Source organism: Populus alba, chromosome 11 (genome assembly GCF_005239225.2).
Source record: "Populus alba chromosome 11, ASM523922v2, whole genome shotgun sequence".
NCBI lineage: Eukaryota > Viridiplantae > Streptophyta > Magnoliopsida > Malpighiales > Salicaceae > Populus > Populus alba.
The window spans coordinates 3,260,355-3,286,880 of record NC_133294.1 but is presented as its reverse complement, the minus strand read 5'-3'; the positions used below and the strand labels follow the sequence as shown (position 1 = coordinate 3,286,880).

General features: G+C 36.5%; 2 pseudogenes; both read left to right on the top strand.

Moving 5' to 3' along the window:
* The first annotated feature begins 4,596 nt into the window (after positions 1-4,596).
* LOC140956160 (disease resistance protein RUN1-like) lies at positions 4,597-9,468 on the top strand (annotated as a pseudogene).
* A 682-nt stretch (positions 9,469-10,150) lies between these two features.
* LOC118045707 (disease resistance protein RUN1-like) lies at positions 10,151-26,302 on the top strand (annotated as a pseudogene).
* Positions 26,303-26,526: the final 224 nt, after the last annotated feature.

Here is a 26,526-nt window from a genome sequence, read left to right as displayed (position 1 = left end):
CTGTTAGGTGAGGCTCCAAGATATGATTTATATTATTCTCTAACACTCTCTTATCTCTTTCAGTATTATGTTATATTGCGGAATGTAACTCTGCTGTAACTGAGAATCACTTCGATTAATTCACTGTTAGAAACTAATTATTGATGATTTCGTCAACCGATTTTGTTGGATCAACATAGAGATTTATCATATGTACAAATATTTTTTATGAAAGGGCATGGAGGAGTTGATTGCTGGGATATAACCTGAAAATTGTTTTACTGAAAAATTAAGATAATAATATATGAACACTTCGATCTTGAACTCTCGACATCAATCCTGCAACTCAGAGTCAGAGTTGGAAGTATCTGTGGTTGAATATTCACTGACATCAGAGTCAGAAATATTACAAGTAAACCAGCATAGCATAAACCAACAAACTATTAGTAATTTAAGACAAAATCAGCAATGCAGCCTACCTCATACAGAATGTTAAAGGAGTGATAATATCTTTCTTTTTATGTAACTAGTCCCGTACCATAGAATCTTTTGTTGACCAATTAGGGTTTCTAGTGATCATAATATTAGGTGGAGATTATTTAATTAACACATTTTCTCATCGAAGAACAAGATGTCAAAATTTAGTTTTTCCATTGAATTTTTTTTAAAGCTGCCGCGATGTTAGGTGCGATACACATTATAGCATACTTGGCAAGCAATTAAGTGATCTACCTACAATAGGCCTAAGCTCCTCCCCAATCGAGCATTCTTGAAGGATGTTGCTGGAAACACAACCATAACCCCCAGGTGGTCTAAATGTAGAAAAAAGTTAGTCAGGTTGAATAATTTCAACAGGTGTGTTTCTTATTATCATCCCACTTCAAACGCATCCCCATCGTGACCCTGCTTTATCAGAAACATCGCAGAGAACTTTTCAGTGATAGGAAATCGAATAAGCAATCCTTAACTTATTAAGTTGTTTATGTGTTGGATGTTTTATTGTATAATATGAAAATCATGTGCCTGCGTTAGATAATGTTTGCTGCTAATTAATTTTCATTAGAGCATCCTATTAATATGTTAAGCAAAAAAATAATATCCTGGATTTTCATGTTAAATTGAGAATTTGTCCCGGAAAAATAGGGATGTTACAACTTCTCTCTTTTTTTCTTTTTCCCTCTTCCTCTTCTGTAATTTATCTCGTCAACCAAACCTCTCACTCTTTCTTTCTCTTCTCTCTCTCATTCTCTTCTCAAGCAACGACCCTCTTTTCTCTAACAGGTATGGCTTCTCCTTCTCTTTTCTCCTCGGTTTGTTTAATTTTTTATTTGTTACTTAACTCATAACATGTCATTTTTTTTATTCTTAGATTAACCCACAACTAATATAAGGTAAGAATTCTCCTACTTCTTCTCTAAGTTTTGTGTGTGTTTATTTTTAAATTTCTTTATGTTCTTAATTGTTTGAATTTTTTTCATATGAGAAAATTTTGTTAAATTTTTAGTTTTTTTTTTCAATTAAAATTAAAAAATAAAAAAAAACCTAATTGAACTTTAAAAAGGTTTAAGTGGCTTGATCAGGAGCTAAAATGAAAGAAAAATAGAGTTTAGAAGTCAGTTTGTTAGAAATTAGAAGAATCAATAAGTCTAGTGACTTAATTGAAATTTAGTTTATGTTAATTAATGCAACTAGGAACTTAATTGAAGAAAAAACAAAGTTTGAGAATCAATTTGTGTCGAGACTGCAATAATTAAAGGTTCAAAGACTAAAATGAATGGGGTGTTGAAGTTTTGAGAGGCAAATTAATTTAATCAAGGGTGAAATAAAAAAAAAGTACAAAAAGGCAATTAAGGATGAAATTAAAAGAATATCAAGACCAATGACCATACTGTAAAAGACACCAAGTGCTCAATCAAAGAAATCAAGTGGCATAATTGAAAAGATTATTAAAGATTGTGACCAATTTGAGGGTTTGTTTGTGAAATAACAAGAAAATAAGACCCAAAATTGACTTTCATTTATTAAAATGTTTTTTTAGGTAATTAGTTTAGAATTAAGGCCTTGTTTGTTTGCTGGAAAGTAGTTTTTTTTTTAAAAAGTGAATTATGGGAAAGTAAATTATTTTTCGATGTTTGGTAGTATAATAAAAAATAAATTGGAAAACACTGTCCAATATTTGGTTATGTTATGGAAAATGAGCTGGAAAATAACTTATTAATGTTTTGTTTTTTCAAGTTTATTAAAATAATGAGGAACAAACCTTACAAATTAAGAAGTTGAATGAGAATTAAATTTTTAAAAAATATAATTTCATAAATTATCTCAAATAAAATAAATAATAATAAAAATAATAAAGATCAAATATAACAAAATAAAAAAAATTAAAAGATGAAGAAATTAAAATAATAATAATTACCATTTCATAAATTATTTCAAATAAAATAAGTAACAATAAAAAAAATTATGACCAAATTTGATAGATAAAAAAATTTCAATTTAAAAATGATAAGGGAAAAGAAAATAACAATTATAAAAATAAGAATCAAGGTTAAATATAAAAATCAAATTCTAAGGGATAAAATTAAAAAAAAATCAAAAATTATATATATATATATATATATATATATATATATATATATATATATATCAAAATAAGAACCAAAATTAACTTTCACTTATTAAAATTTTTTTTAGGTAATTAGTTCAGAATTAAACTCATTTACATGCAATTGGCTAATTAACAAACAATTTGAAACATAATAAAGGCTTCCCATTAAATATATGTATTAATAGAAAACAATTTTAAAAAAAATAATCTTAAAACTAGGTCAAATACAAGTTGAGTGAACTCTTCACTCAATGATAGGAAACAGATAGAATAAAATTAATTGGTTTATAGTAATTTAATTTAAATTATGTTTTCTTGTATAGAGGAGGTGTTGCTAATTTTTCTTTTTTAAAAATAGAAATGGTTTATGACATTTTAATTTTTTAATTTGTGTAGATGTCAAGGAGAGAGTCAATTGCGTGTCATATGAACATAATCACTGCTAGTTCTTTTAACAATGCTTTTGACGACCATTAAATGTTAGGTGCTGATCAAGAATAAACACCTGAAAGATAGATATTCACTTACGATACGGGCTCGTTGAGTACCTTCAGAGTGAAATTTTAAAATGGAATTTTTATTATTTATTTATTTTCTTTATTCGATCAGAAATTCTTGATATTACATATTTCATCGTTATCTATGTCAGAAATAAATTGCATAAATTTTCTATCTTATTAGTGGAATATTTTTTGTAGGTATTTTTATAGCTATTTGCTAGTTTTCTAGCAGTGAAACAACTAAAAAAGAAAAGTTGCATTAGTCCTAAATGTTAGGAGTAAATTGAAAGCAATCCCCATTTGTTTTTAGTATGATCAGTTTTCTTTGCTCAACTACTTGAAAGGCATTTGATACAATACGTTTTGGTCTAAACCGAAGACAATATTGTTTTTTATTAATTTACCACTTACAACTGCTTGTTGTTTGGTCTACTAACGATGTTTTATGAAAAAAAAATTATAAAAGCATGTGAGGTCAGAGAAACTGATTGGAATATACAGGAGATGTTTTAGAAAAAGGCAATTAGATGTAATGGAAAACTAGGAGAAATTAATGGCAAACAGATATAAACTTCCCCTCTTAATTAGATTTTTCAAACTTGATTCTTACTTCACCATCAATTCCTGGCACCGAAATTTTGCATGCATAACTGGTCAAGCCTAGACATTCCGACTTTCTGCTTCCGCCATTAATTAGCCATGGAAAATTCCTCACGCGGAAACGTTCCATACCATAGAGAGAGTGGACTTGTAGGTTGATTTAAAAGCAGAAAATTGATGAACTGATAAGAGAACATCAGCGAAGGGAAAGTGAAGATTGCAGGTACTTTCTCTCTCTTATCTCTTTTAGTATTATGTTATATTGCGGAATATAACTCTGCTGTAACTGAGAATCACTTCGATGTTAGGAACTAATTATTGATCTAATTATCTCTATTAGTATCATGTTATATTGTGGAATGATCTCGTCAACCGATTTCGTTGGATCAGCATAGAGATTTATCATATGTACAGATATTTTTATGAAAGGGCATGGAGGAGTTGATTGCAGGGAATTAACTTGAAAATTGTTTTACAGAAAAAGTAAGATAATATTATATGAATACTTCAGCTTATTGGTGTGCTGTGTCGATCTTGAACTATCGACATCAATCCTGCAACTTTTTTTTTTTTTTCCTGTTCAGATCTTTGAAAAGTCTTATCTTTGCTAGACTCTAAATGGCTGCTGGGAAATATCAAGAATCCTACTCTTCTCGGTTTTCTAATTGTAAATATCAAGTGTTCTTGAGTTTTAGAGGTGAAGACACCCGCAAGAACTTTACGGATCACCTCTACAAGGCCCTGGTTGATGCAGGGATTCACACATTTAGAGATGATGATGAAATTCGGAGAGGAGAGAATATAGATTTCGAGCTCCAGAAGGCAATACAAGAATAAAAAATATCGATAATCGTGTTCTCCAAAAACTATGCTTCGTCGAGATGGTGCCTCGATGAACTCGTAATGATCATGGAACGTAGGAAGACTACAGGCTCCATAGTTTTCCCAGTTATCTATGATGTGCTTCCATCTGAAGTCAGAAATCAAACAGGGAGCTTCGCTGCAACATTTGTGGAACAAGAAAAGCGCTTCAAGGAGGAGATGGAGCGGGTGAACGGGTGGAGGATTGCTTTGAAGGAAGTTGCAGATTTAGCTGGAATGGTTTTAGGAGATGGGTAAGTTGTATCTCTTGATGAAACTACACATAGCATAAGACTAGAATGCTGGTCGTGAATTCTTAATTTCTTTCGGTTAAGTATTTAAAGGAAGATGTATAAGAAAACATAAAAGAAAAAATAAATAAAATACTTATAATTTCTTCTTCTTTTGTTTGTTTTTTTTTTTTTCCCAAACATGATTTGGTTTTAGTAGGTGGTGATAACGCACCTACAAATTTAACTATCAATCATTGACATGCAACCTGCTTTAATTTCATAGCTAAATGTTGTCTATTTTTATCCTTTATAGAGAGACTAGCAATTATCGTACATTGTACTTTACGTTTTGATGTAGTTACGAGGCACAATTTGTCCAATCTATTGTGGAGAATGTCTCAAAGCATTTGGATCCAAAAATATTTCATGTCCCCCTTCATTTCATTGGAAGAGATGCTCTAGTACAAGATATCAACTCATGGTTGCAAGATGGATCCCATGGTGCTGCCATTGCTTTACTCTATGGAATTGGTGGAGTTTGGAAAGACACCATAGCTAAGAGTGTGTTTTTAACCAGAACTTTTATAAATTTGAAGGAAAGAGCTTCTTGTCAAATTTCAGATCAAAGCATATAGTTTGCCTACAGAGGCAACTTCTTTCCGACATCCTAAAAAAGACTGTTGATGAGATAAATGATGAAGATGAAGGAATTCTGAAGATTAAGGATGTCTTATGTTGCAGAAGAACTCTTATTGTTCTAGATGATGTGGACAAAAGTGACCAATTCAATAAAATCATTGGCATGCAAAATTGGCTTCGTAAAGGAAGTAAAATAATTGTAACAACCAGAAATAAGGGTCTGTTTTCAGCTAATGATATTGAGTGGGTCTGGTGCAAAGTCGAACCGCTAGATATTGAAAAATCTTTTAAGCTTTTCAGTTGGAATGCCTTTGGACAAGCTGACCCTGTTGATGGTTTTGTAGAAGACTCTTGGAGAATAGTACGTCACTGTAATGGACTTCCATTAGCTCTTCGAGTTATTGGCTCCTCATTGTCCGGAAAAGGAAGAGAAATATGGGAAAGTGTGTCGCATGTTGTCCCAGTGATTACACTCTTGAAGGCAATATAGGGGCTTGTAGGCAGTGAGATGGCACGTGTCCAACTATTACCAGTCTAAGCACTCAACGAAGAGTCGGGGTTTACACAAACTTAAACCTTGACTAAAAGTCGTAAGGTAAGCTGCTAGTCCCCTCCTAACCTGAAGCTTGTGTGTGCTTTTAAAAATTACACTATGTGATGCATGAGGCAATTCTACAAAATGCATGGATAAAACAAAAATCTAATAAGACAAAAATGCAAAAACATAAACACATCAAATATACAAAGCTTAGTCCAATAATGCTGAAAACAATATCGTTTCCCAATGGAGTCGCCATTCTGTCGCACGTCGGAAAATCCGCGCGGCATCGGGCTTGGCAACTTTTTCATCTTCTCTCTCGTTTGTTTTGCTTTGATTGGTTCGTTGGAGTCGCCACCTAGTATTTCTTTGAAGGCTACTAGGAAACCCGGGTATACTGGTCTCGTCAGAGATTCACGGGTAAGGGACTGGTTGTGGTTAGGGAAGGTATTAGTACCCCTAACGCACCCTACCTGAGGTAAGTTGCTTCGTGGACTTGATGTGTTAAAGAAGTTTTAAAATTTGGTTCATTCATCGAATTTTAGAAAATACAACTTACGTGTAAGTTCATAATTCTTTATCCGTGAGCAAATCAGAATATTAAATTCTTCTTTATTCTTGCAATTTTATCATAAAAAAAACATTCATAAACAAAATATACACCACACATTCACTTTCAAGTTTCGTGAACTTGATGTAATTTTAAAAATGAAATTTTAGCTCAATTTTAAGGCTTTGATAAATCAGTTATTAGTTCCCAGAATATATGTAGATACATGTTCTATATTTTTATGGAAAATACAACATGATTTTTATCTGTCCTTTAGATATTTGTGCATATAAATTAAATTTATTTTTTTATATTCAATAACATACATAAAAAAATGCAAACACACAAAAACATTAGATTTTGATCAGACAAATAAAACAATGCAGCTTACCTTAGGTAGGACGTATTTGGGGTGCTAATACCTTCCCTTTACGCAACCCGTCTCCGTACCCGATCTCTGAGACCAGTTAGGGTTCCTAGTGACCATAATACTAGGTGGCAACTCCATTCCCTTTTCCCACTGATAAGAGACAAGAATTTCTTATCTCCCCATATTTTCTCTGATACCACACTTGAGTGAGGGTGGAAAACAAAAGAAAACAAAAAAACTAAAACCGACTGCTTTTTGTGCGTTTTTTCTTGTTGTTGCAGGCGACGGTGACCCTCACCGCCGGTGGAAGAAGACAAGGAAGAAGAAGGCGTTCCCGATCCACTGGTTTTCAGCCTTCATCGGTGAGCCCACGCGCCGCCAGTGGCGGTGGCGCGTGGGAGGACGCGCCGCCACTGTTCCTGGGGTGCAGAAGTCCTTCCCTGCAATTGCTAGAGTTTTAGGGACTGTTTTGTAAATTTCAAATTGTTTAATGTAATATTTGTGTTATTTTGAGTTTTTTTGTAGTTTGTACTTCATGTAAATGTGGATGTAAAAGAAAAAAAAAAAAAAGAAAGAGAAAGTGATAAAGAATAATAATAATAAAAAAAAAGAAATGTTTGTGTGTGTTTGCATTTTTTTATGTATGTTATTGAATAAAAAAAAATGAATTTAATTTATATGCACAAATATTTAAAGGACAGATAAAAATCATGTTGTATTTTCCATAAAAATGTAGAACATGTATCTACATATATTCTGGGAACTAATAACTGATTTATCAAAGCCTTAGAATTGAGCTAAAATTTCATTTTTAAAATTACATCAAGTTCACGAAGCTTGAAAGTGAATGTGTGGTGTATATTTTGTTTATGAATGTTTTTTTTTATGATACAATTCCAAGAATAAAGAAGAAATTTAATATTTTTGATTTGCTCACCGGATAAAGAATTATGAACTTACACGTAAGTTGTATTTTCTAAAATTCTATGAATGAACCGAATTTTAAAACTTCTTTGACACATCAAGTCCACGAAGCAGCTTACCTCAGGTAGGGTGCGTTAGGGGTGCTAATACCTTCGCTAACCACAACCAATCACTTACCCGTGAATCTCTAACGAGACCAGTACACCTGGGTTTCCTAGTAGCCTTCAATGAAATACTAGGTGGCGACTCCAACTAACCAATCAAAGCAAAACAAACGAGAGAGAAGATGAAAAAGTCGTCAAGCCCGATGCCGCGCGGATTTTTCGACGTGTGACAGAATGACGACTCCACTGGGGAACGGTATTGTTTTCAACATTATTGAACTAAGCTTTGTATATTTTGATGTGTTTATGTTTTTTGTATTTTTTGTCTTATTTTATTTTTGTTTTATCCATGCATTTTGTAGAATTGCCTCCTGCATCACATAGTGTAATTTTTAAAAGCACACACAAGCTTCAGGTTAGGAGGGGGACTTGCAGCTTACCTTACGACTTTTAGTCAAGGTTTAAGTTTGTGTAAACCCCGACTCTTCGTTGAGTACTTAGACTGGTAATAGTTGGACACGTGCCATCTCACTGCCTACAAGCCCCTATATTGCCTTCAAGAGGGTAATCACTAGGACAACGAGAGACCCTTTTTAGAGACCAAGTAGTAAACCTACCTTTTGTCTCACTTAAAAAGATTAGAACCTGCTTTTAGGATGTATGCTCCGTATACATTGTTTTGCATCCGAGCAAGCCCTTCTTGAAACATCTTGAACTCCAGACTTATGGGTGACACAATGACCATCGCTCAGAAAATTTTTATTGTAGAGTTTGTGCAAGAATCAAGATTCTTGTTTCATCATACAAGAGTTGCGACCATATGTTACCCATCGAAAGGCGAGTTCGTCATATAGATTACATATTTATACATTTATCATGCATGTAACGGGTTGAAAGGTAGGTCCCTCGCACAAGTTGTGCTACATGTGATTGAAAGAAAGATGTCAGGTAGAGACTCATTATCAGATTGCGGATGTGTTTATGGATGAGATAAATGGCTAATTCAGAATGAGTTTGTAGATAACTTTTCATTTAAAATATCCTTACCTCCTGCGCACCGGATATATGGCTTTAATCTGTTCATAAGTTGTGTGACGTCAGCATATCGTGGCTATAGTTATGTTCATATTGAAATCAGAAACAATACCAATGGTCGATCCTTGCGTCGTCTAGCCTCTGTCTTCCCTTTCGGTTACGCGCGTGGTGTTCGTGAAATCCATTCGCTATTGCACACGAAATTACGAGTCGGTGATCCTACATTTGATAATGGTGATGACGTGAGTATTTCAGTGCGTCCAAATGATGCAGCTATTCAAATAAAGACGATTGGTGTACGATGGTTGCATGAAGAGGAAGGAAAGGATGATGATTTTATCCAATCAAATGATGAAGTTATCAATGCCCACAACAGTAGCGATGATGATGATGATGATGCAGCACACGTATCCAAAGTAGAAATAGCTTCTCATCTTCATAGAAATTATTATTGTGGTTACCATGGTAAATGCAGGTCTGGCGATTTCTCTTGGTGGTTTTTTGCAAAGAAGGGTCTAGAACCGTAACATGAAATTATTAATTTAGGATTCATTAAGTAGAGGTTTGTAATAGTTTTTTATTTTTTTCTTTTTTCTTGAAAAGCTTATCATGAAAATAGTTTTGTATCTTCCTCCTTTCTTTGTCATGGAAAGCATGAGATCTTTTATTTATAAATATTTGTCAGGACTTTCACTTTCTTTCTTTTTTTTCTGTAATATAATATTATTTTATTAATTGATTTTTATTTATAAAATCTTGGATTTATAATAAGATATATTAAATATGGTATTTTTATGTGTATATCTTGACCAAAATATATGTAATGATTTATTTTTTTTATGTTATTTTATCTGTTTTATTTCATCTTTTTATATAAAAATAACACATAATGAAATTTAATTATTAATTTTGTTTTGATTCTACGTAGTGAAATTTGATTGGTAATTTTTTTTCTACATATACCCAAGAGAACATCAGCGAAGGGAAAGTGAAGATTACAGGTACTCTCTCTCTCTTATCTCTTTTAGTATTATGTTATATTGTGGAATGTAACTCTGCTGTAACTGAGAATCACTTAGATATATTCACTGTTAGAAACTAATTATTGATGATCTTATCAACCGATTTTGGTGGTTCAGCATAGAAATTTATCATATGTACACATATTTTTCTGAAAGGGCATGGAGGAGTTGATTGCTGGGAAATAACTTGAAAATTTTCTTACAGACAAAGTAAGATAATAATATATGAACACTTCAGCTTATTGGTGTGCTGTCGATCTTGAACTATCGACTTTAATCCTGCAATTCCTTTTTTTTTGTCCAGATCTTTGTAAAGTCTTATCTTTGCTAGACTCGAAATGGCTGCTGAGAAATATCAAGAATCCTACTCTTCTCGGTTTTCTAATTGTAAATATCAAGTGTTCTTGAGTTTTAGAGGTGAAGACACCCGCAAGAACTTTACCGATCACCTCTACTGGGCCCTGGTTCAAGCAGGGTTTCACAACTTTAGAGATGATGACGAGATTCGGAGAGGAGAGAATATAGAGTTGGAGCTCCAGAAGGCAATACAAGAATCGAAAATATCGATAATCGTGTTCTCCAAAGACTATGCTCGGTCGAGATGGTGCCTCGATGAACTTGTGAAGATCATGGAACACAAGAGGACTGTCGGCTCCATAGTTTTGCCGGTATTCTACCATGTGAATCCATCTGAAGTCAGAAATCAAACAGGGAGCTTCGCTGCAGCATTTGTGGAACAAGAAAAGCGCTTCAAGGAGGAGATAGAGCGGGTGAATGGGTGGAGGATTGCTTTGAAGGAAGTTGCAGATTTAGCTGGAATGGATTTAAGAGATGGGTAAGTTGCATATCTTGATGAAACTACACAAAGCATAAGACTAGAGTGCTGGTCGTGAACACTTAATTTCTTTCAGTTAAGTATTTAAAGGAAGACCGATAAGAAAACATAAAAGAAAAAAAAATACTTATAATTTCTTTTTTTTTTTTTGTTTGTTTATTTTTTTCCAAACATGATTTGGTTTTAGTAGGTGGTGATAACGCACCTACAAATTTAACTATCAATCATTGACATGCAACCTGCTTTAATTTCTTAGCTACATGTTGTCTATTTTTATCCTTTAGAGAGAGACTAGTAATTATCGTAAATTGTACTTTATGTTTTGATGTAGTTACGAGGCACAATTTGTCCAATCTATTGTGGAGAATGTCTCAAAGCATTTGGATCAAAAAATATTTCATGTCCCCCTTCATTTCATTGGAAGAGATCCTCTAGTACAATATATCAACTCATGGTTGCAAGATGGATCCCATGGTGCTGACATGGCTTTACTCTATGGAATTGGCGGAGTTGGAAAGACAGCCATAGCTAAAAGTGTTTTTAACCAGAACTTTTATAAATTTGAAGGAAAGAGCTTCCTGTCAAACTTTAGATCAAAGCATATAGTTTGCCTACAGAGGCAACTTCTTTCCGACATCCTAAAAAAGACTGTTGATGAGATAAATGATGAAGATGAAGGAATTCTGAAGATTAAGGATGCATTACGTTGCAGAAGTACTCTTATTGTTCTAGATGATGTGGACAAAAGGGACCAATTCAATAACATCATTGGCATGCAAAATTGGCTTTGTAGAGTAAGTAAAATCATTGTAACAACCAGAAATAAGGGTCTGTTTTCAGCTATTGATACCAAGTGTGTCAAATTCCTAGTCTAACCTTTAGATAACAAAAAATCGCTTGAGCTTTTCAGTTGGAATGCCTTTGGAAGAGCTTACCCAGTTAAAGATTTTGTAGAAGACTCTTGGAGAATAGTACATCATTGTAATGGACTTCCATTAGCTCTTCAAGTTATTGGCTCCTCATTGTCTGGAAAAGGAAGAGAAATATGGGAAAGCACATTACAACAATTGGAAGTGATTCCTAATTTTGAAGCTCAAAAGGTTCTTCGAATAAGTTACGACTTTCTTGATGGTGATTGTCTGAAGAACTTATTCCTTGATATCGCATGTTTCTTCAATGGAATGGATGTGGATGATGCAATCAGGATACTGGATGGGCTCGATAAAGGTGCAAGATTTGGGATTGACAATCTCATCGATAGATGTCTTGTTGAAATCAACAATGATAAAAGGTAGTGGATGCATCAACTAGTAAGAGATATGGGAAGAGAAATTGCTCGTCAAGAATCCCCAAAATGTCAAAGAATATGGCGTCACGAGGATGCTTTTACCGTTTTGAAAGGAACTACTGTAAGTAGCTCAATTTTTTTACATGTCTACTTAAATGGTTTGTGGTGCCTTAACATGTTCTTTCATTTACTTTCCTTTCTCATGTAATTTTAATATTATTATGCAGGATGCTGAAAAATTGCGTGGCCTTACTATTGATATGCATGCATTAATGGAAGATAATTATGCAAAAGTTGTTTGTACTGATTTAATGGTAAGTCGAAAGCGCCGCAGGCTTAACTCCTTTCAACAATGGCTTTCTGATTTTTTTGATAGGGAAAAATTACAAACAAGTTTGTTTCCTATCCTCAGCACGGATGCTTTTAGAAAGATGACAGATGTAAAATTTCTCCAACTAAACTACACTAATTTTCATGGAAGTTTTGAGCACTTTCCCAAGAATTTGATATGGTTATGTTGGCATGGATTGTCTTCGAGATCCATACCAAATCACGTATGCTTGGAGAAGCTTGTGGTTCTTGATCTATCCAGAAGTTGTCTAGTGGATGCTTGGAAAGGCAAACTGGTATGTATAAACTAAATTCATGTATTGTCACAGTTTCTATAGCTATCTCTATAGCTATCTCTCTCGTTTTCAATTGATAACAACTAAATTCATGTATTGTCACAGTTTCTTCCAAAATTGAAAGTTCTTGATCTCCGTCACTCTCGTGATCTAATTAGAACCCCTAACTTCTCGGGTCTCCCAACCCTTGAAAAGGTAATACTTGAAGACTGCATCAGTTTGGTTCAAATTCACAATTCTATTGGTGATTTACAAAGACTGTTGATCTTAAATCTAAGAAATTGTTCAGGTCTTATGGAGCTTCCAGAAGAAATGAGTAGATTGAATTTACTTCAAGAGCTGGTTTTAGATGGTTGCTCAAATCTTTACATCTTGAATATGGAGTTAGAGCATCATCAGGGGCGCAGCTTGCTTCAAAGTGATGGAATTGTTGCAAGTGCATCGTACATTACATGATTTACATCTCTTCCATTGAAGCTGTTCTTTCCCTCTAGGTTTTTAGCGAGGAAAATGTTGAGATTTACCTTGTTTTCACTGCCACGCTTCTTGGAGAGTCTAGATTTAAGTGGAACAACAATTCGTTCTTTTCCAGAAAGCATCAAGGGTCTTGGTCAACTCAGATACGTATATTTAAGAAATTGCAAAATGCTTGAGGCACTCCCAGAGCTTCCATCCCATTTGGGTTTGTTAGATGTGTTGTAACCCATTTTTGGGTCCCCCTGAAAAATAAAATAAATAGCCAAAAGGGTTAGAAAAATAACCGGAGGCAGAAGCGCCCGGAAAAAAGTCAGAAAATTGGTCAAGGAATTTAAAAATACAAAGATTGACTTTTTGACAGTATATTCTTGAAGGATGAAAGCCCTATTGAGAAGGAAAATTTGAATTTTGAGGAGAAAAGCCCAAATTTGAATGTTTATGGACTTAATTGGATTTTTGATTGAATTTATAGAAGATTTGATGGCAAGAAAAATTGATTTTAAGTCAATTTGGGCTTAATTAGAAGAAATTAAAGTTCTGGGGCCAAATTATGATTTTTAGGAATTTATTAAGTCAAATCAGGGGCTTAATTGCATAAATATTGAAGTTTAAGGGCCAATTAGGGACTTAATTAAGAAAATCCGAAACCAGGGACCAATTTGGAGAAGGCGCAAAGATAGAGGGGTCTGTTTGGAATTGTTTTCAGGGGCTTAATTGAAGAAATTGGAAGTTTATTGATCAATTAGGGGCTCAATTGCATAAATCAGAGGTCAAGGACCAAAATGAAAAAGGCGGCCAACAAAGAGGGGCGGGGACCGAATTTGAGGGACTGATTTGAAGTTTAGCCATTTAAATGAAACGGCGCGTTTTACCCAAAACGACGCCGTTTCATAAAAAAAAAAAAAAAAAAAAAAAGACCAGAACGGTGTCGTTTTGAACGACACTGTTCATCTTCTTCCTTTCCCCCGTTTTAGCAGAACCGAAGGCAAAAATTTCGAAAATTCTCGCCGCGTCTCTCTCTCCTCGCCCCCACCACCGCCGAAAGAGTCGACCAGCCGTTGCGTGATTGAAGGCGCACTAACCATGGGTCTCCCACCCGTTCTGCCCCTATAAATATAGAAGAAAACCGAAGAGAAAAAAGGGGAGAGAGGATCGGGAGAGAGAGGAGAAAGAGAGGAGAGAGAGAGAGAGCGAACCGAACACTTGGAAACAGCCGCAGCGCCGCCGCACGGAGCCACCGTGCACGAGCCACACCACCGCCAGCGACCCCTCCTCCACGCCAGGTACATTTTCTTCCCCATTTTTGTGTCTTCTGCAGGTTTGCCTCCTGCATGCATTCTGCATGCAGGAGGCGGGGGAAGAAAATTAATTCTTCCCCCGCTGGGGCCTGGGTCTGCTGGGCCAGCCCGATGCTGGCCCAGCCTTGCAAGTCTGGGCCGGTCTTGGCCCAGACCGTAGGAGTTTTTCGGGCCGAGATCGGCCCACGTTTGTTTCTCGGGCCGAGATCGGCCTAATGTCATTCGGGCCGAGATCGGCCCGTCTCTTTTTTGAGGCTGAGCCTGGCCCATTCATTTGGGCCGGCCCAGCCCTATAATATATTATATATTATTATAAATTATAATATATATGTGTATATGTTATATATATATATATATATAAAATATTTATAAAAAAATCTGAAAAATCTAAAAAAAATGTTGTTACTTTCCTTTCATATATATATATATATTTTAAGGGGGTTTTGTATTTTTTTTATGGAGGTATAAAATTAGTATTTGAAATATCTGATTTTAGTCGAGACACCAGAAAATTTTCAAAGATAAATTTTTTTTTTTGCTTTCAAAAAAATTCTAAAAATTCCTTAAAAATATTATTGATTTTTTTGTACATCTTTTTAAAAATGACTTAATATTAGTTTGTATTTTTATGCTGTGGAGATACAAATTCAGTATTAAAAATACCCGATTTCGTCAAAAAAAAAAAATATTTTCTTGCGTGTTGCATACGGCCAATACACTAACATGTTTTGAATGTTCTTTTTATATATAAAAAAATATTGGAAGTTTTTTTTGAAAATGTGTTTTCGCATGGATTTCTTAAAACACAAATCATTTTCTTGCATTTGTGGATTTTACAACCTGTTTGTAAAACTCCAAAGGGTATTGGCCAATATTCCAAAAACTATAAAAAATCTTATTTTGGGAGGAGAAGTTGTGGTTATTGTTCACCGCTAATGTTTGGATGAAGAAATCCTTAAAAGGACGAACATCCAAAATATTATCGGGAGTAATAAATCAACGCACATGTTTGAAAGAAGCTTTAGTTGCGATCGAGAACATTTCAAAAATTAAATTTTTTTCTCCACGGTTTATGAGTCGGGAAAAAGTAATTGTTTTTTAAGAATTGTTGAAAATTTTCTTCGTTTTTTTTATTCTCTTTTCCTTGCGATTTACGAGTTGACGGGTTTAGAAAACACCAACACCATAGACTATAGAGCAAACCAAACACCAAGCAGCTTACCTCAGGTAGGGCGTATTAGGGGTGCTAGTACCTTCCCTTTACGCAACCAGTCCCTTGCCTTAGAATCTCTGAAAGACCAGTTAGGGTTCCTAGTGACCAAATACTAGGTGGCGACTCCAAAAGAACCAAATCCTTAGAACACAACGAAAATCGCCAGCCGATGTCGTGCCTTCTTTAATTTATAAATTTTTGTGGGGGGTGTGACAGAATGGCGACTCCACTGGGGATGTTAGGACTAAGCTTGATTTGTTTGTTTGTTTATGTTATATGTTATTGGTTTTTGTTTTCTTATGATGTTTTGTTTAAAAGCTTTAGCATATATCTTTACATTCTATCATACATGCCATAGTCATGCATCACTTTATTATTATTATTATGTTTTGGAGGACACACACATGTAACTCTAAGTTTAAGTGGGGGACTAGCAGCTTGCCTTATGACTTGAGTCAAGGCTTAAGTTTGTGTAAACCCCAACTCTTTGCTGAGTGTTTAGACTGATAGTGATTGATACACGTGCCATCCCACTATCTGCTGGACCTCCATATCGCCTTTACGAGGGTGATCACTGGAACAGCAAGAGACCCTCTTTTAGAGACCTAGTAGTAAACCTACCCTATGTCTCACGTAGAAGAACTAGAACCTATCCTTAGGATGTATGTTCCATAATATCTTTTGCAAGTCATACATTCATACCCAATGAATAAAGCATTTTTATCACAATCATGCATTTTTTTTCTCATTCATCTATGCATGCATCGCCAGATCGTGAAACATAGGTCCCACATCCAGAGTCCACCAAACCCGATCCAGATCAAGAATGGAAAACGAAGAAAGAGCTCACTTAGAGTCGCACTACCAGACCGAGTTGGAATCTGTGAAAAATGAAGTTTCTCGATTGACCAATCTGCTTGAGCAACTTTTAAGAGCCAAGAACGGGGAGGGAATGTCTACCCAACCACCTATAGGAGCACAGTCAGTTCATGTCCCGGGGGTATCTCAGAACTTGGGGGCAGATTCAATGATGGAGCAGCACTTTGCACCTGCCATTCCCATTCAGCCCCCTCAAGCTCACGTCACAGCAGATGGGCCTTCCGATAATAGGTCCACCGGATTTATGAACGATGATAAGATATCAGCCTTGGAAGAAAGGTTAAGAGCAGTCGAGGGAAATGACTGGTTTAACCCCATGCGAGCGTCTGAAATATGCTTGGTACCAAACATCACGGTACCAAAAGATTTCAGGATACCGGAGTTTATAAAGTACACTGGGTTGGAATGCCCAAACACTCACCTTCGATCTTATTGCAATAAGATGGCTGAGGTGATTCATGACGATAAGTTACTGATCTACTTTTTCCAAGACAGTCTATCGGGGTCGGCGCTAAGTTGGTACATGAGGCTGGATAATGCCAAGATCAAGAAATGGAAGGATTTAGTTGAGGCTTTCCTTAAGCAATACAAGTTCAATTTGGAAATTGCTCCAGATCGAACGAGCCTTATGTCAATGGAAAAGAGAAGCCAAGAATCAGTAAGGGCTTATGCGCAAAGATGGAGGGACGAGGCCATGCATGTGCAACCCCCTTTGATAGAAACGGAGATGGTGGCTTTGTTCGCCAATACATTCAAGGCACCCTACTATGAGCATTTAATGGGTAGCTCTTCTCAACATTTCTATGATGTTGTACGCATAACGGAAAGAATAGAGCAAGGGATTAAAGCTGGACGCATAATTGAGCCATTGGAGACAAAAGGTTTTTTCGGAAGAAAATTGAAGGGTCCCGTTAACAACTTCGAAGGTGGGTCCAATGACAAGATAACGGATTCATATAACCCACAAATACCTACCTCCCATGTGGCCCACATAAACTTTAACAAACCTTTTTTCCCTAATCGAGCAAATGGCCAGTCAAACACCCAAAACAACCACCAAAGACCAAACCCAAGATACGTTTCAGAACAACTACCGCCATTACCCATGCCTTTGAAGGACATATATGCCAAACTATTGAGCATTGGACAAATAGCTCCTATCCCTACATTACCACTACAGCCACCATTCCCCATCTGGTATAAGCCCGAGTTGACTTGCGAGTACCATGCTGGTATTCCCGGGCATTGCCTTGAAACGTGCTATGGTTTCAAGAACAAGTTGTTGAAGCTCATCAAGATAGGATGGGTGTCATTTGAAGATACACCCAATATCAGTTCAAATCCATCGCCACATGACAAAAGTGATAGGGGATAAAGGGTTGGAAAAACCTTGGTCAAGAATCGTCAATAATGAAGAAGGCGAGATCAAAGGAGAAGACAAGGAAACGCAAATGGGGAAGGAAGATGAAGCATTGCCTCGGTTGACTTTCCACACACTAGAAGAAGTTTCAGAACGGGTGGGACCCAGGAGCTTCTCGTAGTTTTCAAAATGTAAAACAACTTTATTTGCCTTAGCATGTTTTTGTCATTTGCTTTTGTCTTTGCTTTTATTTTCTCTAGTGAGCATTCAGAGCTCATATTGTCAGCCAGATTTTGTGTTTGTCTTTAAGCCTACCTTTTCTTTAAATAAATGATGAGATTATGCACTTTTTAAACAAGGTTTAGTGGTTACAAATAAAGTATCATAAAATGGTTTAATATGAAACTTAAGAAAAGCTACCCTTGAAATACAGCCTCACCTCTGGATAACATAATGAATTGATACATCACCTGTAAATTTTCTTTCAAGACAAAAATAGAGTTTATCAATCCTAAACAATGTGCATTTTTGAAAAAAAACACAATTTATTGTCCTTTCACTCTCTAATGAGTTTTTTGTTGGTGGTTTTGTTTTGAGTCGAAATGAATTTCTTCTCTATATATAAAAACCTAGACTAGGATCGCACCCCTACACTGGGGGCAAGACGAGATGTTTTATGAAAAGTTTTACGAAAACCAAGCTAAAGCATTTGACAAAAGCATGACAGAGAGGCAAATACAAGTCATACATTTTGAGAAAAGGACTACTTGAAGAAAGTCAAAGACTTCTTCTCCAAGAATATGATAGGCAACACGAGAGATAAATCCAGCATACGACTTCAAAAGCAAGTTCATGTTAAGAGGGAGTCTCATGAACTAGAAGAAGAGGCTGGGACCTATGTTTCAAAACCAGGTATAAATGCATGCATTGCATCTAATCATAAATCATTGCATATATATTTTTTGGATCGTTACAGGAGGAGATCTTAGCGCATTCCAACAAGATTATGGACGAAGAAAGAATCATTGAGATGATTCTAGAACAACAAGAAGAGAAGATAATGGTTTTCAAACCCTGCCAGCAGGAAGAACGACATCGATAGCATTCGGTAAAAAGGCATCGCCAGATGGGATTCCAAGTTGTTTGGCTAAAGGAGATCGCCAGAAGGGATCTCATATTTCGATGAAGGTCGCCAGAAGGGGCCTCATATTTCAGCTTTGAATAAAAGGAATCGCCAGATGGGATTCCAAGTTGTTTGAGATCGCCAGAAGGGGTCTCGTTTTCGATATTCATCAATGGAGGTCGCCAGAAGGGACCTCAAATTTCAGCTTTGGTATAAAAGGAATCGCCAGATAGGATTCCAAGTTGTTTGGCTAAAGGAGATCGCCAGAAGGGATCTCGTATTTCGATGGAGGTCGCCAGAAGGGACCTCATATTTCAGCTTTGAATAAAAGGAATCGCCAGATGGGATTCCAAGTTATTTGAGATCGCCAGAAGGGATCTCGTACTTCGACATTCATCAAGGAAGGTCGCCAGAAGGGACCTCATATTGAAACCATTTCTTAGAAAAAGCATGGAGTTTACTAAGAATTCTTCCCCCTGGGTAGGTCACCCATACAATGAGACCATTATTTTTCTCGGGTAGGTCACCCATACAATGAGACCATCATTTTTCTTGGGAAGGTCACCCATACAATGAGACCATCATTTTTCTGGGTAGGTCACCCATACAATGAGACCATCATTTTTCTCGGGTAGGTCACCCATACAATGAGACCATCATTTTTCTCGGGTTCGTCACCCATACAATGAGACCATCATTTTTCTCGGGTTCGTCACCCATACAATGAGACCATCATTTTTCTCGGGTAGGTCACCCATACAATGAGACCATCACTTTTCTTGGGTTCGTCACCCATACAATGAGACCATCATTTTTCTGGGTAGGTCACCCATACAATGAGACCATCATTTTTCTTGGGAAGGTCACCCATACAATGAGACCATCATTTTTCTTGGGTTCGTCACCCATACAATGAGACCATCATTTTTCCTGGGCAGGTCACCCATACAATGACCATCATTTTTCTTGGGTTCGTCACCCATACAATGAGACCATCATTTTTCTCGGGTTCGTCACCCATACAATAAGACCACTCTTCTTTTTTCCTTGGGCAGGTCACCCATCACAATGAGACCATATTTCTCTGGGTAGGTCACCCATAAGAATGAGACCATTCTCCATTTTTTTTTTACCTGGGTAGGTCACCCATAATAATGAGGCCATTCTTCCCTCTGGGTAGGTCACCTAAAGAATGAGACCACTCTTTCCCTTTTCCATCGGGCAGGTCACCCATCATAATGAGACCATACACACATTTTTTGTATTGATTATGGGTAAAGGAATCGCCAGATGGGGTTCCAGGTTAAAGGAGATCACCAGATGGGATCTCGGATGGATTTCCATGTTGATCAAACTAAAGTAATAATTCAGAGGATCGCTGGATAAGGATCTCGAGATGACTAAGTTTGGATCATAGTTTTGGGCTAAGGAGGATTGTTATAAAGGACAAAGTTTCAGATCAATCAAGCTTCGACCAGATCAGTTTCGGGAGTTCCGTTTTGGGTTTATCTTTATAACACTTACTGCGCAAAACCCATGCTCCGTAAGTATTATAAAGAGGGGGCATCTGTTGTAACCCATTTTTGGGTCCCCCTGAAAAATAAAATAAATAGCCAAAAGGGTTAGAAAAATAACCGGAGGCAGAAGCGCCCGGAAAAAAGTCAGAAAATTGGTCAAGGAATTTAAAAATACAAGGATTGACTTTTTGACAGTATATTCTTGAAGGATGAAAGCCCTATTGAGAAGGAAAATTTGAATTTTGAGGAGAAAAGCCCAAATTTGAATGTTTATGGACTTAATTGGATTTTTGATTGAATTTATAGAAGATTTGATGGCAAGAAAAATTGATTTTTAAGTCAATTTGGGCTTTAATTAGAAGAAATTAAAGTTCTGGGGCCAAATTATGATTTTTAGGAATTTATTAAGTCAAATCAGGGGCTTAATTGCATAAATATTGAAGTTTAAGGGCCAATTAGGGACTTAATTAAGAAAATCCGAAACCAGGGACCAATTTGGAGAAGGCGCAAAGATAGAGGGGTCTGTTTGGAATTGTTTCAGGGGCTTAATTGAAGAAATTGGAAGTTTATTGATCAATTAGGGGCTCAATTGCATAAATCAGAGGCCAAGGACCAAAATGAAAAAGGCGGCCAACAAGAGGGGCGGGGACCGAATTTGAGGGACTGATTTGAAGTTTAGCCATTTAAATGAAACGGCGCGTTTTACCCAAAACGACGCCGTTTCATAAATAAATAAAAAAAAAAAAAAAAAAAAAAGACCAGAACGGTGTCGTTTTGAACGACACTGTTCATCTTCTTCCTTTCCCCCGTTTTAGCAGAACCGAAGGCAAAAATTTCGAAAATTCTCCCTCGTCTCTCTCCTCGCCCCCACCACCGCCGAAAGAGCCGACCAGCCGTTGCGTGATTGAAGGCGCACTAACCATGGTCTCCCACCCGTTCTGCCCCAATAAATATAGAAGAAAACCGAAGAGAAAAAAGGGGAGAGAGGATCGGGAGAGAGAGGAGAAAGAGAGGAGAGAGAGAGAGAGCGAACCGAACACTTGGAAACAGCCGCAGCGCCGCCGCACGGAGCCACCGTGCACGAGCCACACCACCGCCAGCGACCACCTCCTCCACGCCAGGTACATTTTCTTCCCCCCATTTTTGTGTCTTCTGCAGGTTTGCCTCCTGCATGCATTCTGCATGCAGGAGGCGGGGGAAGAAAATTAATTCTTCCCCCGCTGGGCCTGGGTCTGCTGGGCCAGCCCGATGCTGGCCCAGCCTTGCAAGTCTGGGCCGGTCTTGGCCCAGACCGTAGGAGTTTTTCGGGCCGAGATCGGCCCACGTTTGTTTCTCGGGCCGAGATCGGCCTAATGTCATTCGGGCCGAGATCGGCCCGTCTCTTTTTTGAGGCTGAGCCTGGCCCATTCATTTGGGCCGGCCCAGCCCTATAATATATTATATATTATTATAAATTATAATATATATGTGTATATGTTATATATATATAAAAAATATTTATAAAAAAATCTGAAAAATCTAAAAAAAATGTTGTTACTTTCCTTTCATATATATATATATTTTTTAAGGGGGTTTTGTATTTTTTTTATGGAGGTATAAAATCAGTATTTGAAATATCTGATTTTAGTCGAGACACCTGAAATTTTCAAAGATAAATTTTTTTTTTTGCTTTCAAAAAAATTCTAAAAATTCCTTAAAAATATTATTGATTTTTTTGTACATCTTTTTAAAAATGACTTAATATTAGTTTGTATTTTTATGCTGTGGAGATACAAATTCAGTATTAAAAATACCCGATTTCGTCAAAAAAAAAAAAATATTTTCTTGCGTGTTGCATACGGCCAATACACTAACATGTTTTGAATGTTCTTTTTATATATAAAAAAAAATATTGGAAGTTTTTTTGAAAATGTGTTTTCGCATGGATTTCTTAAACACAAATCATTTTCTTGCATTTGTGGATTTTACAACCTGTTTGTAAAACTCCAAAGGGTATTGGCCAATATTCCAAAAACTATAAAAATCTTATTTTGGGAGGAGAAGTTGTGGTTATTGTTCACCGCTAATGTTTGGATGAAGAAATCCTTAAAAGGACGAACATCCAAAATATTATCGGGAGTAATAAATCAACGCACATGTTTGAAAGAAGCTTTAGTTGCGATCGAGAACATTTCAAAAATTAAATTTTTTTCTCCACGGTTTATGAGTCGGGAAAAGTAATTGTTTTTTAAGAATTGTGAAATTTTCTTCGTTTTTTTTTATTCTCTTTTCCTTGCGATTTACGAGTTGACGGGTTTAGAAAACACCAACACCATAGACTATAGAGCAAACCAAACACCAAGCAGCTTACCTCAGGTAGGGCGTATTAGGGGTGCTAGTACCTTCCCTTTACGCAACCAGTCCCTTGCCTTAGAATCTCTGAAAGACCAGTTAGGGTTCCTAGTGACCAAATACTAGGTGGCGACTCCAAAAGAACCAAATCCTTAGAACACAACGAAAATCGCCAGCCGATGTCGTGCCTTCTTTAATTTATAAATTTTTGTGGGGGGTGTGACAAGATGTGTCCTTTTGCTATTCACTGCAAAGACTTGCAAATCCAAACCATTAGATGGTTGTGAACACTTATTCGAGTTCCAAGATCGGATAAAGCAAGAATTAATCCAAAAGTTAGACTCTCACATATTCAGAATAATGGAAACGGTTAGTGCTCAAATACAACCATCGAGTTTCAGGTCCTCCCTCGCCGCCCATGTTATTTTCTTTGAAATCTACATTTGAATACTTTTTTTTTGCTCATTTTGTAGACATTGTTTTGGTGGTACATATAATATTTATGGATGGCATATTCAACGCTGTCTTATATGCATTTGATGAAGATGAGAAGTTAAGGGGGTTTTATAATGAGGAGGAGGAAGAGGATAAATGGCCAATTCAGAATGAGTTTGTAGATAATTTTTCATTCAAAATATCCTCATCACCTCCTGCCCACCGGATATGTGGCTTTAATCTGTTCATAAGTTGTGTGACGTCAGCATACCGTGGCTATAGTTATGTTTATATTGAAATCAGAAACAATACCAGTGGTCGATCCTTGCGTGGTCTAGCCTCTTTCTTCCCTTTTGGTTACGCGCGTGGTGCTCGTGAAATCCATTCGCTATTGCACACGACATTACGGGTCGGTGATCCTACCTTTGATAATTGTGATGACGTGAGTATTTCAGTGCTTCCACATGATGCAGCTATTCAAGTAAGGAGGATTGGTGTACAATGGTTGCATGAAGAGGAAGGAAAGGTTGATGATTTTATCCAATCAAAGGATGAAGTTATCAATGCCCACAACAGTAGCGATGATGCACACGCGGCCAAAGTAGAAATAGCTTCTCGTATTTTTAGAAATTATTATTCTGGTTTACATGCTAACCTCAAAGATAGCGGTTGGTGGTATTTTGCAAAGAGAGGTCTAGAACTTGTGTGACGTCAGCATACCCAAGGTAGAGGTTTGCTTTTTTTAGATTTCAACCGTAACATGAAAAAAGCTGGAAAGCTTTTGAAATGGTTTTTTCTTTTTTCTTGAAAAGCTTATCATGAAAATAGTTTTGTATCTTCCTCCTTTCTTTATCATGGAAAGCACTTGTAAGACACCAAACATTGTGCAGCTTCAATGTCCCTCCACTCCACAGCAATACTCAATGGCTCAAAACGAAACACCACTCGGTAGCCGACCTAGTAGCTGATTCAGAGTCATGATCCTCCACGTGCCTTTTTCTTATTGGTGGGTGGTGTTGATGCTAGTTTTGGATGCGAGAGGATAGAGATACGGCCAGAGCAGGCGCACAGCGACAGTGGATGAGTTGGATTATGCGGGTGTCTAATGTCCCTTTTGGTAACTATACCTCGCATTCCTATATAATAAAATATTTTATTTATAATATTGTGCCACGTAGACTTGAAGGGTTGTCTTAAAAGTTTGGAGCTTAGATTACTGATTCAGCAACTTAAGAGAGAAGGGAAAGGGAAACTTGCAGGTACTCTCTCTTTCTTATGTCCTGTTTACTTTGGTTCCAGCTGGTGTCTTGTTTTCTTTGTTGATGATCACTTAGATTAAACCACTGTTAGTGACTACTCATTCATCATCTCATCTTATCATGCCACTCAAAAAATTATAAACTAAGAAATTCACCTCCATGGGCTTTGTAAGGATTACAAGATGTGTGCTTTCTAAATAATTAAGGCTTACATAGCCAGATGGGGATCCTTAATGACTTTCCTTTCTTGCTCCATCTGTGCTTCTAAATGTGTGGTAGCAAGTGCGGATAACATATGTACAGATATTTCTCTGAAAGGGTCTGGGGGAGTTGATTGCTGTTATAAAGAAAAAGTAGGATAATGATATATAAATACTTCAGCTAATTGCTGTGCTATCGATCTTGAATTATCGACATTCATCCTGCAACTTGAGAGCTTGAATATAGATTTAGAGCATCATCAGGGACGCAGGTTGCATCAAAGTGATAGAATTGTTGCAAGCACATCTTACATTACATCTCTTCCATTGAAGCTATTCTTTCCCTCCAGGGTTTCAAAAATGAAAAATTCCAGATTTAATCATTCACATGGTTTTCTGCTACGCCAGTATCCAATCCGTATCTTCATGTTTATCTTGAAATCAGGAACAATACCAAGGGTAGAGTCTGGGTTTTTTACCCCTCGATTTTTCCGATAGAATTTTCAGCTGAAAAATCTGAATTGTTATGGCTAAGCTATTGGAAATTTGGGTCCAATGATCCTGCGTTTGATAACGGTGATAAATTCAGTGTTTCAGTGTTTACAGATGATACGGTTGTTCAAATAAAGAGGGTGGTGTACGAATGCTGCATGAAGAGGAAGGAGCTGATGATGATAGGAGCTCATCAAACACTAGTGTGTTTTTGAAAAGAATTTTTTTAGATTTGGTGTCATATTGAAAGCTTTTTTAAACCTAAAATAATTTAGCATTCAGTGTACAGCTATGAATCTGTATTATTTTTTTGTATGAAGCAGACCAATTTGATTTGTGATTCAGTGTCCAGCTACCATCTTCAATAGTGTCCAGCTACCATCTTCAACAGTCTTAACCACATCGAAGACTTTGGGATCATCCTTAGCCAAGTGTAAAAATAACACCACCCTCACAAACCAAATCATATTTTTCCTCATCCAAGTAGTTAAGAAGGCCATCATCAGATTCTCTGTGCAACAAATCTTTCCCGATGTCTTCTTCATGCACTTTCAATTCCAAATCAATCGAATAGGAACATTGCTCTTCATTAACTTGATGTGTCTGTGACAATCCACCAGTAGATGTTTGAAGCAGAATGTGATGAAGCTTCATCTGAATCAGAGTTTAAATGGACATGATTATTTTCCAAATTCATAAACATAGGGTTAGGATCGGAGCCAACAGCGAGGGAGAAAATTGTTGAAATGGAGGCACAGGTAGTTATCAGCTAGTTTTTAGCCATATTTATCTATATGTTATGGTATTTTCTTTATGTTATGTTTTTTAGACTTGAGTTTAGCTAGATATTTGTTTAACTTAGAATACGCCTATGTAGTTATGTAATCCCTTAGATGAAGGGAATTATGGCTGTTATGATTCCTTTTCTTTATGATAAAGATCTTGTAATCTTTGATTTTGTCTATAATAAATTTAAGGGGTGACAGTAACCTAGAAGTTCTTGTTATGCCCTTTATTCTTTGATTAAGCTAATTTCTCTAAATACCATTTGAAGAGCCCACCTTGATCTTTGAAGAGTTATGATTGAAACACAAGAGATTACTGGCGTTTGAAAATGGAATCTTCAAGCTTTTCAGCACAGACACCAGTATTAAAATAATGTCTAGAGTCAAAATTGATAATGAAAACTATTTGAAGGCTGAGGGAAAAGGAACTGTTGAAGTAGAAACT